The 14,945-nt window shown below is 43.9% G+C and overlaps 1 protein-coding gene across 5 annotated transcripts in view; it reads right to left on the bottom strand.

The window, feature by feature from the left end:
* The window catches only part of ST6GAL1 (ST6 beta-galactoside alpha-2,6-sialyltransferase 1), a 188,928-nt gene that overhangs the window by 78,768 nt on the left and 95,215 nt on the right, over positions 1-14,945 (bottom strand). For 3 of the 5 annotated variants that reach the window (XM_064366912.1, XM_012470847.2, XM_012470855.2), the window contains exon 3: positions 3,847-3,972. The exons of 1 other annotated variant lie outside the window; for it this stretch is intronic. The gene's annotated coding sequence lies outside the window, so the exon portion shown is untranslated. Of the gene's footprint in view, positions 1-3,846; positions 3,973-5,895; positions 6,000-14,945 lie in introns of all 5 variants that reach the window. One more of the 5 variants, XM_064366913.1, reaches the window with a different exon arrangement.

The raw sequence follows: 14,945 nt of genomic DNA, 5'->3' as shown, positions 1-14,945 counted from the left end.
CTTTCTTAAAATAGCTCTGTGTGATAGTGCACGTCTATAGTCCCGGCTACTCAGGAGGTTGAGGCGGGAGGAGGTCCTGATCCCACAAGTTCAAGGCTGCAGTGAACTACAATAGCCGCTGCACTCCAGCCTGGGCCTCGGAGGGAGACTCTGTCGCTAAAAAATACATAAAGAAATAAAAGTGTATCTTTACTGCTGTCACAACGTTTGTAAGTAAAACAGGAAAAGCAAGTTTGGTACCAACTTTGTTGCCCCCAGAGCACGCACATGGCCCTCCTATTTCACTTCCCCTCCATTAGAACATAGTAGTTTTGGCCGGGTGCAGTGGCTCACGCCTATAATCCCAACACTTTGGGAGGCCGAGGTGGGCAGATCACAAGATTGGGAGATGGAGACCATCCTGGCCAACATAGTCAAACCCCGTCTCTACTAAAAAATACAAGAATTAGCTGGGCGTGGTGGCTCATGCCTGTAATCCCAGCACTTTGGGAGGCAAAGGTGGGCAGATCACATGAGATCAGGAGTTCAAGACCAACCTGACCAACATAAAGAAACCCCACCTCTACTAAAAATACAAAAATTAGCCACGCGTGGTGGCGAGTGCTTCTAATCCCAGCTACTTAGGAGGCCTAGGCAGGAGAACTGCTTAAACCCTGAGGCAGAGGTTGTGGTGAGCCGAGATCGCGCCATTGCACTCCAGCCTGGGCAACAAGAACGAAACATCGTCTAAAAAAAAAATTAGCTGGGCGTGGTGGTGTGTGCCTGTAATCCCAGCTACTCGGGTGGCTGAGGCAGGAGAATCGCTTGAACCAGGGAGTCGGAGGTGGCAGTGAGCCAAGATCGTGCCACTGCACTCCAACTTGGTGACAGAGCAAGACTCATCTCAAAAAAATAATAAAAATAAAAATACAAAATATAGCATTCTTCCTTGAAGGCTACAAATCCGGGCCTACTCCCCCAGGTCTCTTGCCTTAGCACAGGGGACAGAAAACACAATTTATTCAGCATCCACAGTGACCTGGTTCTGGCACAGCTGCGCTCTTCCTTTGCATTATCAACTTGAATGGCGCTCACCTTCAAAGAGGAAAGTGGTGTTAATGGTCCCATGTGCCCTGAGGGAGGCTTACTGCCTAGTGAAAGGATTCCCTTAACTTTGGCATATGCATCTAAAGAGGAGGGTTCCCTTTACTGCCCCAGGAGCAGCCGCCTCCGTAGGAGCAAGTTTAACAATGGTTTGGAAATTAGCTACCCCTGCATTACCCCGCCCCCCTCCACTCCCCTTCCTGGAGGGCTCGCCATTGGCCAGAGTGGGAAGAGGAAGGAGAGGCCAGGATCCAGCTTCGGGACCCCCAGGCAAGTTACCTAACCTCTCTGGGCTCCATTTCCTCAACCATTAGGTAGTACTGTAATGAACTTTTCACTGACTGTTGAACTATGTGAAATAATATTTGTAAAAGGATTAGAACTGAGCTCCACGATGCAACAGCCCACTAGTCACATGTGGCTAGGCCAAATTGAGATGTGCTGTAAGTGTAAAAGTATACATCAAAGATTTCTTATGGAAAAAATAATGTAGATAGTATGATTTGTAATTTTACATTGAGTACATGAATAAGTAACAGTATTTTAAATATATTGGGTTAAATAAAACACAGTTGACCCTTAAACAACACAGTTCCACTTATGTGCAGATGTTTTTCAATCAAAGTTACACTGAGTGTTCCTGTCTCTCCTGCCTCCCCCCACCTCCTTCTACCTCTTGTACCTCTGCCATTTCTGAAACAAGCCCAACCCCTCCTCTTCCTCCTCCTCAGCCTGCTCAATGTGAAGACGATGAGGATGAAGACCTTTATGATGATCCACTTCCACTTAATGAATAATAAATATATTTTTTCTTCCTTGTGATTTTCTTAATAACACTCTTTTCCCTAGCTTACTTTATTATAAGAATATAGTATATAAAACACATAATATATAAAATATGTGTTAATCCATGTTTCATGTTATCAGTAAGGCTTCTGGTTAACAGTAGGTTATTTGTTTTAAGTTTAGCGGGAGTCAAAAGCTATACATGGATTTTCTTTTTTTTTTTTTCACAGTCTACTTTTAGAAAATACAGATTCTCAACTGCACTCAGTAATGCCCTTAACCCCTGTGTTATCCTATATTGTTTAAATTAATTTCACCTGTTTCTTTTTACTTTTTTAATTTAAAAAAATTAAATTTTATAAAAATAATAATAGAGACAAGGTGTTGCCCAGGCTGGTCTCTAACTCCTGGGCTCAAGCGATCCTCCTGTCTCAGCCTCCCAAAGTGCTGGAATTACAGGTGTGAGCCACCAAGCCCAGCCTCTTTTTGCTTTTTGAATGTGGCTATTACAAATTTGAAGACTACATATGCAGCAGCCCACACTTGTGGCTTGCTTTCTATTTCTATTAGATAGCACTGGCTTAGAACACAGTTCTGCACAACGTTAGTTCTTTCTCTCTTTCTCCATCTCAGCTCACTGGTCAGGATTGTCTCAATATTGTCAGCACTGTCTAAAATCCTTCCCTTTTGTTTTTTGTTTTTGAGACGGAGTTTCACTCTGTTCTAGGCTGGAGTGCAATGATTCCGTTGTGGCTCACTGCAGCCTCGATCTCCCAGGTTCAAGTGATCCTCTCGCCTCAGCCTCCTTAGTAGTGAGACTACAGGTGTGTGCTACCACACCTGGGTATTTTTTTTTTTAATTCTTTGTAAAGACATGGTTTTACTATGTTACCCAGGTTCCAACTCTTGGACTCAAGAAATCCTCCCACTTGGCCTCTCAAAATATTGGGAGGCATGAGCTACTGTGGCCAACCTAAAATCCTTAATCTCTAGACTGGGTGAGTTCCTTCTCCTTTCCAGGCCTCAGTGTCGCATCCTGAGACACATGATGAAGAGCTGAAAAAGAACTAGCCTTAGCATCAGAAGCCTGGGCTCCAGCTCTGGTTCTACCATTACTAACTACATGACTTTTAGCATGTCATTTCATTCCTCTGAGTGACAGTTTTGTCACTTACAAAACAGGGCGTGATGACACCCAGGTCATTGCATGAGATAACACGTATGACAGTGCTTAATAAAGCATAACGCGCGACAGTGCCTGGTAAAACATAACACGCGCGGCAGTGCCTGGTAAAGCGTAACACGCGCGGCAGTGCCTGGTAAAGCGTAGCACGCGCGGCAGTGCCTGGAAAAGCGTAGCACGCGCGGCAGTGCCTGGTAAAGCGTAGCACGCGCGGCAGTGCTTGATAAATGCAAAGGACTATAGAGGTCAGGAGGAAGTAGCATCATGTGTACAGCTGGGCAGGATTGCCCAGCCTCCTCTGAGAGTCCATGCCTCCCATTTTATATTATTACTGAACTATTTTCCACATCTCATGTCTCTAAAAATGAATTTCCCCAAGAGTACACTTCCTCCTTCCCAGCTGCCCTCTTCCAACACAGCCAAAGCCCAGTGCTACAGATGGAACTCCTCAAACCACCACACAGAACAAGGGTGCTGTGTGAGGCAGTCATGAAGAAGCTCAAAGTGGAGACGGCTTTGCAAACAAACTGGCAATACAATGTGGAAAGTGGGTCCACATTCCAGGGACCCAAGCAGAGTACCAGTGTAGCAAGGACCCAAGCAGAGAGGGGCGAGAAGCAGAAGACACATATGTAGTGGTCAACAAGAAGGATCCTAGAGTGCAAACATTTGCAAAACAGGGGAGCAGAAAGGTATGCATGAGCCTGGAATCCTACAGCACTTACTGCAAAGAAAACATGAGGGTCGGACGCACAGTGGGCCACCTATGAGATGGGCCCTGTCATCAGAGATACCTGGTTGGTAGGTCCTTCCACAGATGGAACGCCGTTGCCTTCTTGCCTTTGCTACTTCAGGTTCTCCAGCTCACCCATGGTCCACTCGAGCATGTGTGCCGTAAGTTCTTGGAGCTTAAGTACCACCTGCAGCAAATGCATAACCCTCAGCTATTTGCACAGAGGTTTGTGAGAGAAGGAGCTCCTGACACAATATCACGTTCCTATTTTTAGCTAGGAAATACCTTCTAACCACCTACACTCTATCTACCTCCTTGCAAGGCCACAAAGCATGAAAAGCACAAAGCTATGCCATCATGTAGGTAACAGAGTGGGCTTCTCTACATCATAACATGTTTCTTCCTAATTCCAAAATAAGATCCGGATTATTTCTAGTTAAGCTAAGCTGCAAACTCTCACTGTCTCAAAAATGCAATGTTCTATCTGAATGGCCCAGGAAAAGCAAATACACAAAGCTTCTTGGGTGAAGATCTGAAGTCAGGGTTTCTGCAGCTGACTAGTCCTTCGATATACTGGTCCTTCAAGTAGACCTGTATTCAAATATTTAAAGAGAAAAAGAATCTCAAAAGATCCTATTCTTATTTAAAAAGACATCAGGAAGCAAGTGTTTGTGAGACGGATAGTATATGCAATAAGAGTAAATGCGTGACTCATTCTGTCACCCAGGCTGGAGTGCAGTGGCGCAACGCCAGCTCACTGCAACCTCTGCCTCCAGGGTTCAAGCGATTCTCCTGCCTCAGCTTCCTGAATAGCTAGGATTACAGGTACCCACCATGCCTGGCTAATTTTTGTGTCTTTAGTAGAGATGGGGTTTCATCATGTTGGCCAGGTTGGTCTCAAACTCCTGACCTCAGGTGATCTGCTGGCCTTGACCTCCAGGCACAATCCACCGCACCTGGCCTATTTTTAAAGGGTCTCTATCTTTTAAATACACATACTGAAATATCTATGGTAAAAATGAAAAAAAACAGCTGAATTGGAAGTCAGTTAAAATAACATCTTATTTTGTATGACTATTCACGTGCAGTAAAAGAAAGTTAAACAAACAAAAAGTCCCCCCACTTTGAATCACCTATAAAATATAGAATATATGGTCTGTTTATACAGCCCTAGACACTCATATAAAATTTCACTCAGTGAATCTAACACAGCTGCATTAGACTCCAGCCCTGAAAGAGATCAGGATTTGTACCAGAAGAAATAATTATCTTCAGTTGACTACCATGTTACACTAAAAAGACAAACATTTAAACACTGGAATCACACCTGACTCAACAAGCTGCTCTCCCTACAGAGACGGAGAGAATCTCTCATTCATGTCTTCCCATCTGCACTTGTGGGCTCTAAGCTGACCAAGTGGCTGCCAGAACCGTGGGCATTATTTCAGTTACTCTCTTTCTCTCTCAGTCTCTCCGTTTTTTAAAAAATTGCTGAGTAGGGCTGAATTGACACAGTACCCTATATGCTCATATTTTTCTCCTCCAAGGTGAAGCTGTACTAGGCCTCTACTATTTGAGTTTATATTTAAGGATTGAAGACAATCTAATCTCAACACATAGAAATATGGGGAAGGCAAGGAACCTGCCAAGTACTTAGGGCCACAGAGACCCTCTTTGATGAGGAAGTAGAGCCATGTCTACCTACATGCAGCAGCGGAGAGCCCAGCATTCAATTGTTATTATGATGATTGTTATTATCATTATCATCATGGGTACAAGCATCACTCACACAAAGTAAATCTTTTGTTGTAAATCTTCTGAAGAGCCCTGTGGGTTGATTATTTTACAGATGAAGAAGCTGAAGCTCAGAATAATCAAATGATTTTCGAAATGCCACACTGCTGGAAAGTGACAAAACCAAAATTCAAATCTAGTTTCCCAGGCCTACCCTTTTCTTTTCTAGCATGCTGCTACCCCTGGGTGGAAAGAAGTCCTTTAAGGCACAGTTATTTACCTAGGTCTCTTCATTTTCTAAAACATTAAATAAATAAATAAATAAATAAAAATCAACTTGTCAAGTTATCTAACTGAGAAGCAGAGAAAACCGCACCCTGTGATTCCCAAGGGGTCGCTTCTGCAAGTCTGCGCCACCGTTCAGTTTCATTTCCAGCTTCTCTGCTACGATGACGTCTTCCTTTCCATCCCACTAACATGCTTGAGAGAACAGGACAGGAAATGACTGTTGTTTAGAACGAAAGACGTACAGGTGACCTTATGCCAAAAGCGAGAAGTAATTTTCTTTCTTTCCATCTTAACTCCTTTGGGTTATTATGGCCACTTAATAACCAGACTGAATGTTTATGAGGGTGAACTGCCAAGGGATGTGCTCTGCCCGAGGGCCACCAAACAGGAATCACAGGGACCCACCAGCAGTGCGACCTCGAATTAGATTCCTTTATGAACTTGTAATTTCGACTTCTCATGCAGGTGTTTATCAAGTAGCTGCAAAGGTAGCCCCCACCCAAAGCTCCCAAAGCTAGAGGCTGTAGGGACACAAACACTCAAGTCAGAGTTGCAGCCCGCAGCTATCGCCAGGAGACAGAGGAAGGGAGTGATGGGAGGGAGGAAGGAACAGCCGTCCTCTGCCACGGGACCTAGCTGCTGTCTCCCAGGAAGAACTGCATGGGACGGGCAGTGTTACGCAAGTTAGTAAAGGGTTTGCCTCATAAACGCTGACCAGCAGTGGAAACCATATGACCTAGATAGATAATGGACGGTGAGAACCTTAGGGGCAAGGATGATGTCTAATTTGCTTTTGTGTTCTCAAAAAAGTAGGCCTCAAATTGTTGTTGTTGTTATTTTTGTTGTTTATGAGACAGTCTCACTCTGTTGCCCATGCTGGAGTGCAGTGGCGAGATCTCACCTCACTGCAACCTCTGCCTCCCAGGTTCAAGTGATTCTCCTGCCTCAGCCTCCTGAGTAGCTGGGATTACAGGTAGATGCCCCCATGCCCGGCTAATTTTTGTATTTTCAGTAGAGATGGGTTTTTGCCATGTTGGGCAGGCTAGTATCAAACTCCTGACCTCAGGTGATCTGCCTGCCTCGGCATCCCAAAGCGCTGGGATTACAGGCATGAGCCACTGTGCCCTGCCATGTTGTTGTTTTGTTTCGTTTTTAAGGTCATGATTGTATTAGTCCATTCTCACTCTTCTACAAAGAAGTTCCAGAGACTGGATAATTTATAATTGACTTGCAGTTTCATATGGCTTGGAAGGCCTCAGGAAACTTACAGTCATGGTGGAAGGCAAAGGGTCAGCAAGGCACCTTCTTCACAAGGCGGCAGAAGGAGCTACCAAACACATAAAACCATCAGATCTTGTGAGAACTCACTCACTGTCATGAGAACAGCATGGAGAAAACAGCCCCCATGATTCAATTACCTCCACCTGGTCTCTTTCTTGACACGTGGGGATTATGGGGATTACAATTCAAGATGAGATTTTGGGTGGGGACACGGGCAAACCATATTAATGGTCATGTACTACGTTTAGAATTTTGGAAGGTATTTATGACTGAATACTGAAACTGTTTTCATGTACCACAGCAGAGTTGGAAGAGTTCAGTTTGAAGAACTAGATTCCCAACCTCAGAATCACTTTGGCCATATGGGAGGTCAGCTGGAGATGAGAGAGATTGGAGACAATAGAAGGGTATGCTATCTAAAAGACCTCTCAAAGAGCTGGACCCACTGATAACTCCAAAGAAGATGGGCAGGTTACCCTCTGTCCTCAGATGGGAGAGGAGGTGGCTGGGGAAAGGATTCCAACCCTGAGTTCCACTGCAGGAAGGTGAGCAGAGTCAAGTTCTGTGGCTCGGTTGAACTTACTTCTGCCCACAAGCTCAACATCCCCACCTCTGTCCCCAGCAGCGGAGTTATGAGAGCAAAGGAGACAGGTGAATAGGATCACCCCAGAGGATCAGTATGGGATGAGGCCAGCCAGTGAATAACCCATGCTTCCAAGCAACCCAGGCCACAGGAACACACACCTTTACTCGTGAGACCCGGAGAGGCCAGAAGAGATAATCCCTTGGGAGGGCGAGTGAAATGGCCTATATCAGTCCATCCAGGGAGGAACCAGAGATACCCTTTGACTCAATGTGTAGAAAGAGCCAGGGAGTCTGACATAAAAAGTATGTCAAATATTAAGTAATTTAGTATCAGGAGCCAAAGCCTCCCTGATCCCCAGTCTAAGTTAGGAACCCCTCCCCTGTGCTCCCACAGCACCCTGTACAGACCCCAAAACCACTCCCTTCACAGTTTCTATGTCCGTTTCCTCTATTAGGGCATGACTTTCAGAGATTAGGAACCGTCCCAGCCTTCTCTGAAGCCCAGGCACCTACCACACCACTAGGCCCAGGCTAGGTCCTAAGAAATCCCTTTTGTATGCCCTGAACAAATGAATCATGAATGAGGTACCTATGGAATGTTTGTATTTGGTCTCAAACTCCTGACCTCAGGTGATCCACCCACCTCAGCCTCCCAAACTGCTGGGATTATAGGAGTGAGCCACCATGGCTGGCCAGCATTTTAGCAATCTTAAAGTCATAGCAATCTATTGCACTTGGACATTATCTGGATCCTAATTTGAATACCACTGCACTTCAGCCTGGGTAACAGAGCCAGACCCCATCTCAAAAAAAAAAAAAAAAAAAAAACCAAAAAAAGTCTAGTACACCTGATTTCCATCCAAGGGAAAATGAAATAAATACCTGGCCTGACTGAAGAGCCAAATCACAGCAAGTCCAAGAGAAGTTAACTAGCTAGGTGCTACCTGTCTCTCCCACATCATAAACAAAAGGCTTCAGTGGAAAAATCCTGACATGAGAAAAAAACTAGTTAGTTAGCTACCACCAACTACAAAGGGCAGAAGCCTGGTGAGGCGATTCACGCCAGTCCTGTGAAACCCAGCCCGGTGATTTGCAGATGACCTGGAAGCAGGGGTGGAGGAGGTGGGGAGGTGGACAAGCATGAGAGGGAGTGATGGAGAACTTGCTGGAACAAGCATCTTGGGTTTTTGTTGTTTGGTTTATTTTGAGCTGAAGTTTCACTCTTGTTGCCCAGGCTGGAGTGCAATAGCAGGATCTCAGCTCACCACAACCTCTGCCTCCCAGTTCAAATGATTCTCCTGCCTCAGCCTCCTAGTTTATATTCCTTATTGAAATTTTTTAGAGGAAATCAAGAAGAAGAGCATCCTGAAGGAAAGGATTGCAATGGTCTGAGAGGGAGCGACTAGAGAGGGTGAGCTGCAGTTGAGGTGAGGTAGAGAACTCTCCTCAGCGCTCCCCCAAGAAATTCTTCACACCAAGTAGCTACCCACAGGAGACTGAATATCGTTACCAAGTCTATCAGTAGTCTCTGCCTATCATCACACATATTAACACCATTGACTGGACATGAACAACGTGCTAGTGCTGTACTGCTGGGCAGCTTGTCTCTCTCCAATAATCATTAAGAACCTGGCAGGTGGAAACCAGTCACCTGCATTTAATAGACACAGATTAGAAGCTGTAGGCCAGGCTTGGTGGCTCACACCTGTAATCCCAGCAATGTGGAAGACCAAGGTGGGTGGATCACTTGAGGTCAGGAGTTTGAGACCAGGCTGACCAACATGATGAAACTCTGTCTCTACTAAAAATACAAAAATTAGCTAGGCATGGTCTTATGCACCTTTAATCCCAGCTACTGGGGAGGCTGAGGCAGGAAAATCACTTGAACCTGAGAGGCAGAGATTGCAGTGAGCTGAGATCCCACAACCGCACGCCAGGCAGGGTGACAGAGCAAGACTCAGTCTCAAAAAAAAAAAAAGAAGCTCTACATGAAGAACTAAGCCACTTGCCCAAGGTCGTAGAGCTGGTACAGAGCTAGGATTCAACCCACTCATCTAACTCCAAAGCCCATGCCTACAGCACCCAGAGGAAAGACTGCCCCTATAAGTAAGGGTGGGTAAGAAAGGGTTCCTGTGAAGAAAGAGTGTTGGACCTTGACCTTGATGAAGCAATGCTGGAAGGACATCCAGGAGGTCCATAGGGTCCCCAAGATCCCTTGGGAGAAGAAACACAAAATCAAATGCCCTGTAGTTATTCTTATATTTTTCAAATAGTAAATGCTATCTGGTGGGCACCTTGGAATACTAATTATCTTACATAAATTCAAATTGATATGTTCTCTCTCTATGCTGACAGAAAGTCAAACACAGGAAGATTTCCATCCAAAGCTCAAGCTTTCTACACTACCAGCTCCCATTAGCCTGCCAACAATGTTACCCAGTTTCCTCTGACCATGGTGCATGGGCTTCATGCTCTCTAAGGCCTAGCATCACACCATCACAGTCAGAAAAGACCTTAGTGGACACAGCCTACTCCTCTACCTGATGAATAAAACTTCCCCACTCTCACAGCAACAAAAAGTGGCCAGCCAGCATCTACTTCCACATCTGTAATAATGATAAGCTTTCTTTCAAGACAGCCTGTCTGCAGAGAGCCAAATATTAATTATGAATTTTTTTATACGTTGGACTGAACTCTTCCCCATTTCCCTAAGCATCCATTTTCTGGTTCTAACAAATATCTGTTCTTTTTTCCATAAAACAATCTTTTAAGACTATGGTACTTTTTTTTTTTTTTTGAGATGGAGTTTCACACTTGTTACCCAGGCTGGAGTGACTATGGCACTCTTTTAAACCTTCTCTTTTTCAAGCTAAACATTCTCAGTCTTTGAATCATTCTTTAGATAACATGGTTTCTGAAGCTCCTAACTTTTCTGTTTATTGTCCTCTGTGCCTATTTCCATTTGCCCACCTCACTCTTAAAAGAATGACATGTGTTGGAAACAGATGCTTGGTGCTGCAAAGAAAATTTAGCACTGAGACAAAGGATCTCTCAGCAAAGCAATTTTTACTTCTTGCACTGCAGGAAGAGCAGCCTCACTAGCCATCTTGCCATGAGAGTACAATGAACAAAGGAAAAGCAGACATATGTATCCCTTACATATTTGGGGTTATCCCTACTGCTACGTCTGATCTCTGTTGGTTGGAGCCTGACCTCCAACTAAACTAAAACCCAATTGGCTAATAACTTAAAACTTTTTTAAACAGGTAAGAGGCATAGGCTGTGAGTGACATGCCTGTGAGCATGTCCAGCACAGATATCTTGGTTAAAGTACAAGGACATAGAATATACTACATGCTGTAAGCATGCATGTCTAACAGCTACATAGGATAGGGCTTAACAAAGAGTTATTAGCAAATTTATTTTTTCACAAGAAAGGAAACTTTGAAGAGAAACTTTTCTACTCAGTTTCCAGGTGTGACCCACCTAGTATAAAACAAGAGGAATGACTACACCTCTATGATGCAAATACTGAAAGTTTCTGGTTAGTTTTTAGTAGCTTCATGCTAATGACTCTCAGTTGAAATCAAGTGCAGTAGAATTTTTTTTTTTTTTTTTTTGAGACAGGGTTTCGTTCTGTCACCCAGGCTGAACTGCAGTGGTATGATCCCAGTTCACTGCAACCTCCACCTCCCAGGCTCAAGTCATCCTTCCACCTCAGCCTCCTGAGTAGCTAGGAATACAGGCACACCACCACCTCCAGCTAATTTTTGTATTTTTTGTAGAGACGAGGTTTCACCATGTTGCCCAGGCTGGTCTCGAACTTCTGATCTCAAGCAATCCCCGCTACCTCGGTCTCCCAAAGTGCTTGGATTACAGGATGTGAGCAACTGACAGCCTCTCTTTTCTTACAAGTTCTACTCTTTAGCCCCACCTCCCCAGTGCCTTGCTTAACCACTGGTATTTGGAGCCTACAGCTAGGCGTTTACATTTACATTCGTGCAGCCTGTCTTTCTTCACTCAGTCCTTCCTCCAGGCAGTTTAAGTTTATAGGGAATCTCGATTCTGGCATATACAATATTTTCTACCCCTCTCAGCTTTAAACGTTCCATAAATGTGATCGACAAGCCCTTTATTTATTCATCTAAATCATAGGTTAGAGCTAAGGAGAGACACTATCCCCATGACCAATACAAATTAGCACCTTTAGTGGCAGTTCCAGAAGCACTACATCTAAACCAACTGAACCATCATCCAGTACACACTTACCATCTCGTCTATGAGAACATAAACCCTGTAACTGAGGATACAAAGGTGCTCACTAATAGAAGAGTTTTAACTCTTACCATCACAATCAATGTAAATTAAAGTGTATGCTTCTGTGTCATACAAAAATGCCTGATCACTGAGGAGATACTCGGGATGGTCTTTAACATAGAGGCTATATGGCTGTATGGAAATTTTACTGTGCAGACACCAGAAAGAGGAACTAAAGCAGAGGTACAAGAAGCTGGGCATGACTGCCAGTTGGGAAAGAAGTCATCTTACACCATGAGACATTACAGATAGAGAAAAGCTAAAGGGCTTTTCAATAGGAGCCCCAAATTAAAAGTATCAGGGCATGATAACTCTGTCTCATGTCCCAGTGTAAGCAGCAGCAGCAGAAGCATATTTATCTAATGATAATAATAATTCCCTTAAATATCATAGTTATCACTTGTTTAGTACCATGTGCTATGCATTTTACATATGTCATCTCAGTTACTGCCTGATACAGTTGGTTTATAATTATTCATTTTAAAAATTTAAATTAAATTTCTCTCCCCCTAGGTTGCTCCCATCTCCGTAAGACCTTGAGGACCTCCAACAGCACTTCAGCAAAAAACATTTTCAGGTTTCCTCAGGTAATTCATTCACCCAACCAACCAACCAACCATCCCTCAGATAAATAGATATTTCTCAAGTTCTCCTAAGAGTAAGGCACTGTGCTGGGTGCTGGGGAATCTGGCTGACTTTAAGCAACTGCGTTTCTTGGCTTTATTTCTTGTGGGCCATGGGTTTCAATCCTCTCTCCCCATTGTTAACTACGGACTTTGGGTAGGTTACCTAAAACACTGATGTAATGCCCTTCACCTGGTAAGTATGGTGGTGAGGTACACATGTGTCTAGCATAGTTCCAGGGACAGAAGATACTTACCAACCTTAGGGGTTCTTTCTTTCTTCCTTTCTCCCTTCCTTGCTTTCTTTTCTTTCCTTTCAATCTTTCCTTTCTTCCCTTCCTTCCCTCCCTTCTCTTCCTCCTTTCCTCTCTCCTTCCTTCCTTTCCTTCTCTCTCTTTGTTCCTTTCTTCATTTCCTATGCAGTCTGACTGACTTTTCTCAGAAAAAGTAAGAGCAAAGTAGAAGTTGATTGTTCTGTTTTCCCCTAGGACATCTGTGAACGTTGCATCATTTGCCACCATTAGGGAACTAAGCCTGTATTCACTGTATATCACTTTTTTTCTAAAGGAAAGAAAGAAAAACTGTGGTTCTGAATATGTTTAGCAAGTCATGGTTCCTTGTTTTTCTTTTTCTCCTGACACTATTCTTTTTATAAAATCCAAAGGAAATGACCTCAGATCAGTTAAATCCAACTTTTAGAGAAGTGGCTCAACTCGCTGTAAGATGGAGCTGATTTGATATCAGGTTCTTCTGATCGCAAGTCCAGGGGTGTTTCCGCCTCATTTGGTCATCTCTCTTGTCCCCTTGCTTCCCTAAACTCACCGTGATATTCCCTTACATCTATGCAGAACTCAGGTAATATGTCACTCTAGTCACCCTGACGATTTGCCTCTTGAAAACATTATCACCATGCAGTAAAGAGGAAGCCAAAATGAACCACATACAGCTGCTCAAAGAGCTAAAGAGTATGTTGCTACGGAGAGAGAGACACTGCTAGCCAAAGGCAAGTGAATCAAAAAGCACCCCCCTGCATCGGACATTCTTTTTATTTTGTTGCTGTGGTGGTGGTGGTGGTAGTGGTTATTGTTGCTGTTGTCGATACAAAGACCTGTCTAAATTCTACAGCATTTAATAGGTATTCAACAGATGTTTATTGTAGACCTACTATGTGCTAACCATGATAGAAGCTTGGACTGAGTAACCACTTTTTGGTATGAACCAGACATAACTTGCATGATGTTTCACAAGCTGGTTTGGATGTTATTAGCTTACTGTGTCATTTCCCCATCTTCGCTCACACCCAAAAGATGATTTTTTGTAGGGCTTAAAAAAAAATACCTCAAACAAATCACTTCCTCCTCAAACAGCAACGTAATCTCTCCTTCCTCATGGCAAGGTCTCTTGACTTGCTTATGCTTGCTTACTCTTCCCCACTTCCCACTGGTTCCTCAAATAACTGAAGTCAGCTCACATCATTCCACTGAAACTGACTTTCTAGTTGCAAAATCTAAGGATTCTTTTCCAATACTTATTTCAAACAGGCCTCTCTGGGTCTTTTTCAAACTCCCTCCCTCTAATGCCTTATAGGCGTTCTCCCCAGCTTAAAGTCCTCTGGATCCAGCTTCCTGCCAGTCCTGAAATGCCCACATCCTCAGGGGTCCAGATTAGAGGTGGGCTCCCCTCACTCTGTGCTTCTTACATAGGGAAGATTCCTGCCTCCACATGGCCAGCCCCCAGTGACATCTCCGCCAGACTCCAGACCTCATCTTTTATTTGTTTGTTTGTTTTTGAGACAGGGTCTTACTCTGCCACCCAGGCAGGAGTGCAGTGGTGTGATCTCGGCTCACTGCAACCTCCACCTCCTGGGTTCAAGTGATCCTCCTTCCTCAGCCTCCTGCATAGCTGGGACTATAGGCATGCATCACCATGATCAGCTAATCTTTTTTTCCTTTTTGTAGAGACAGGGTTTTGCCGTGTTTCCCAGGCTGATCTCGAACTCCTGAGCTCAAGATGCACTCACCCTGACTTCCCAAAGTGCTGGGATTACAGGTGTGAGCCACTGTGCCTAGCCTCAGACCATATCCTTTCAAAAAATGTTAAAGTAGAGACCTGCACAAAAGCTTTATATTCTACATTTACATTTTTAAAAAATGTATTAAACATTTGCTAAGTGCTAAGCATAATTCTTAGTGTGTAGGATACAAAAGTAAATAACCCAGATGAAGATCAACATCCTTAGAGTTTTACATTCTAGCAGAGGGAGACACTAAGAACCATAAACTTAACAAATAAAAGAATTATTCAGTATCTTAAAAGATGCTAAGTGCTCAGA

Source organism: Aotus nancymaae, unplaced genomic scaffold (assembly GCF_030222135.1).
Source record: "Aotus nancymaae isolate 86718 unplaced genomic scaffold, 86718_ANA_hifiasm-v0.15.2.pri h1tg000067l, whole genome shotgun sequence".
Classification (NCBI taxonomy): domain Eukaryota; kingdom Metazoa; phylum Chordata; class Mammalia; order Primates; family Aotidae; genus Aotus; species Aotus nancymaae.
Note: the sequence above shows the minus strand (reverse complement) of the source record. Positions and strands in the feature narration are given on the sequence as shown.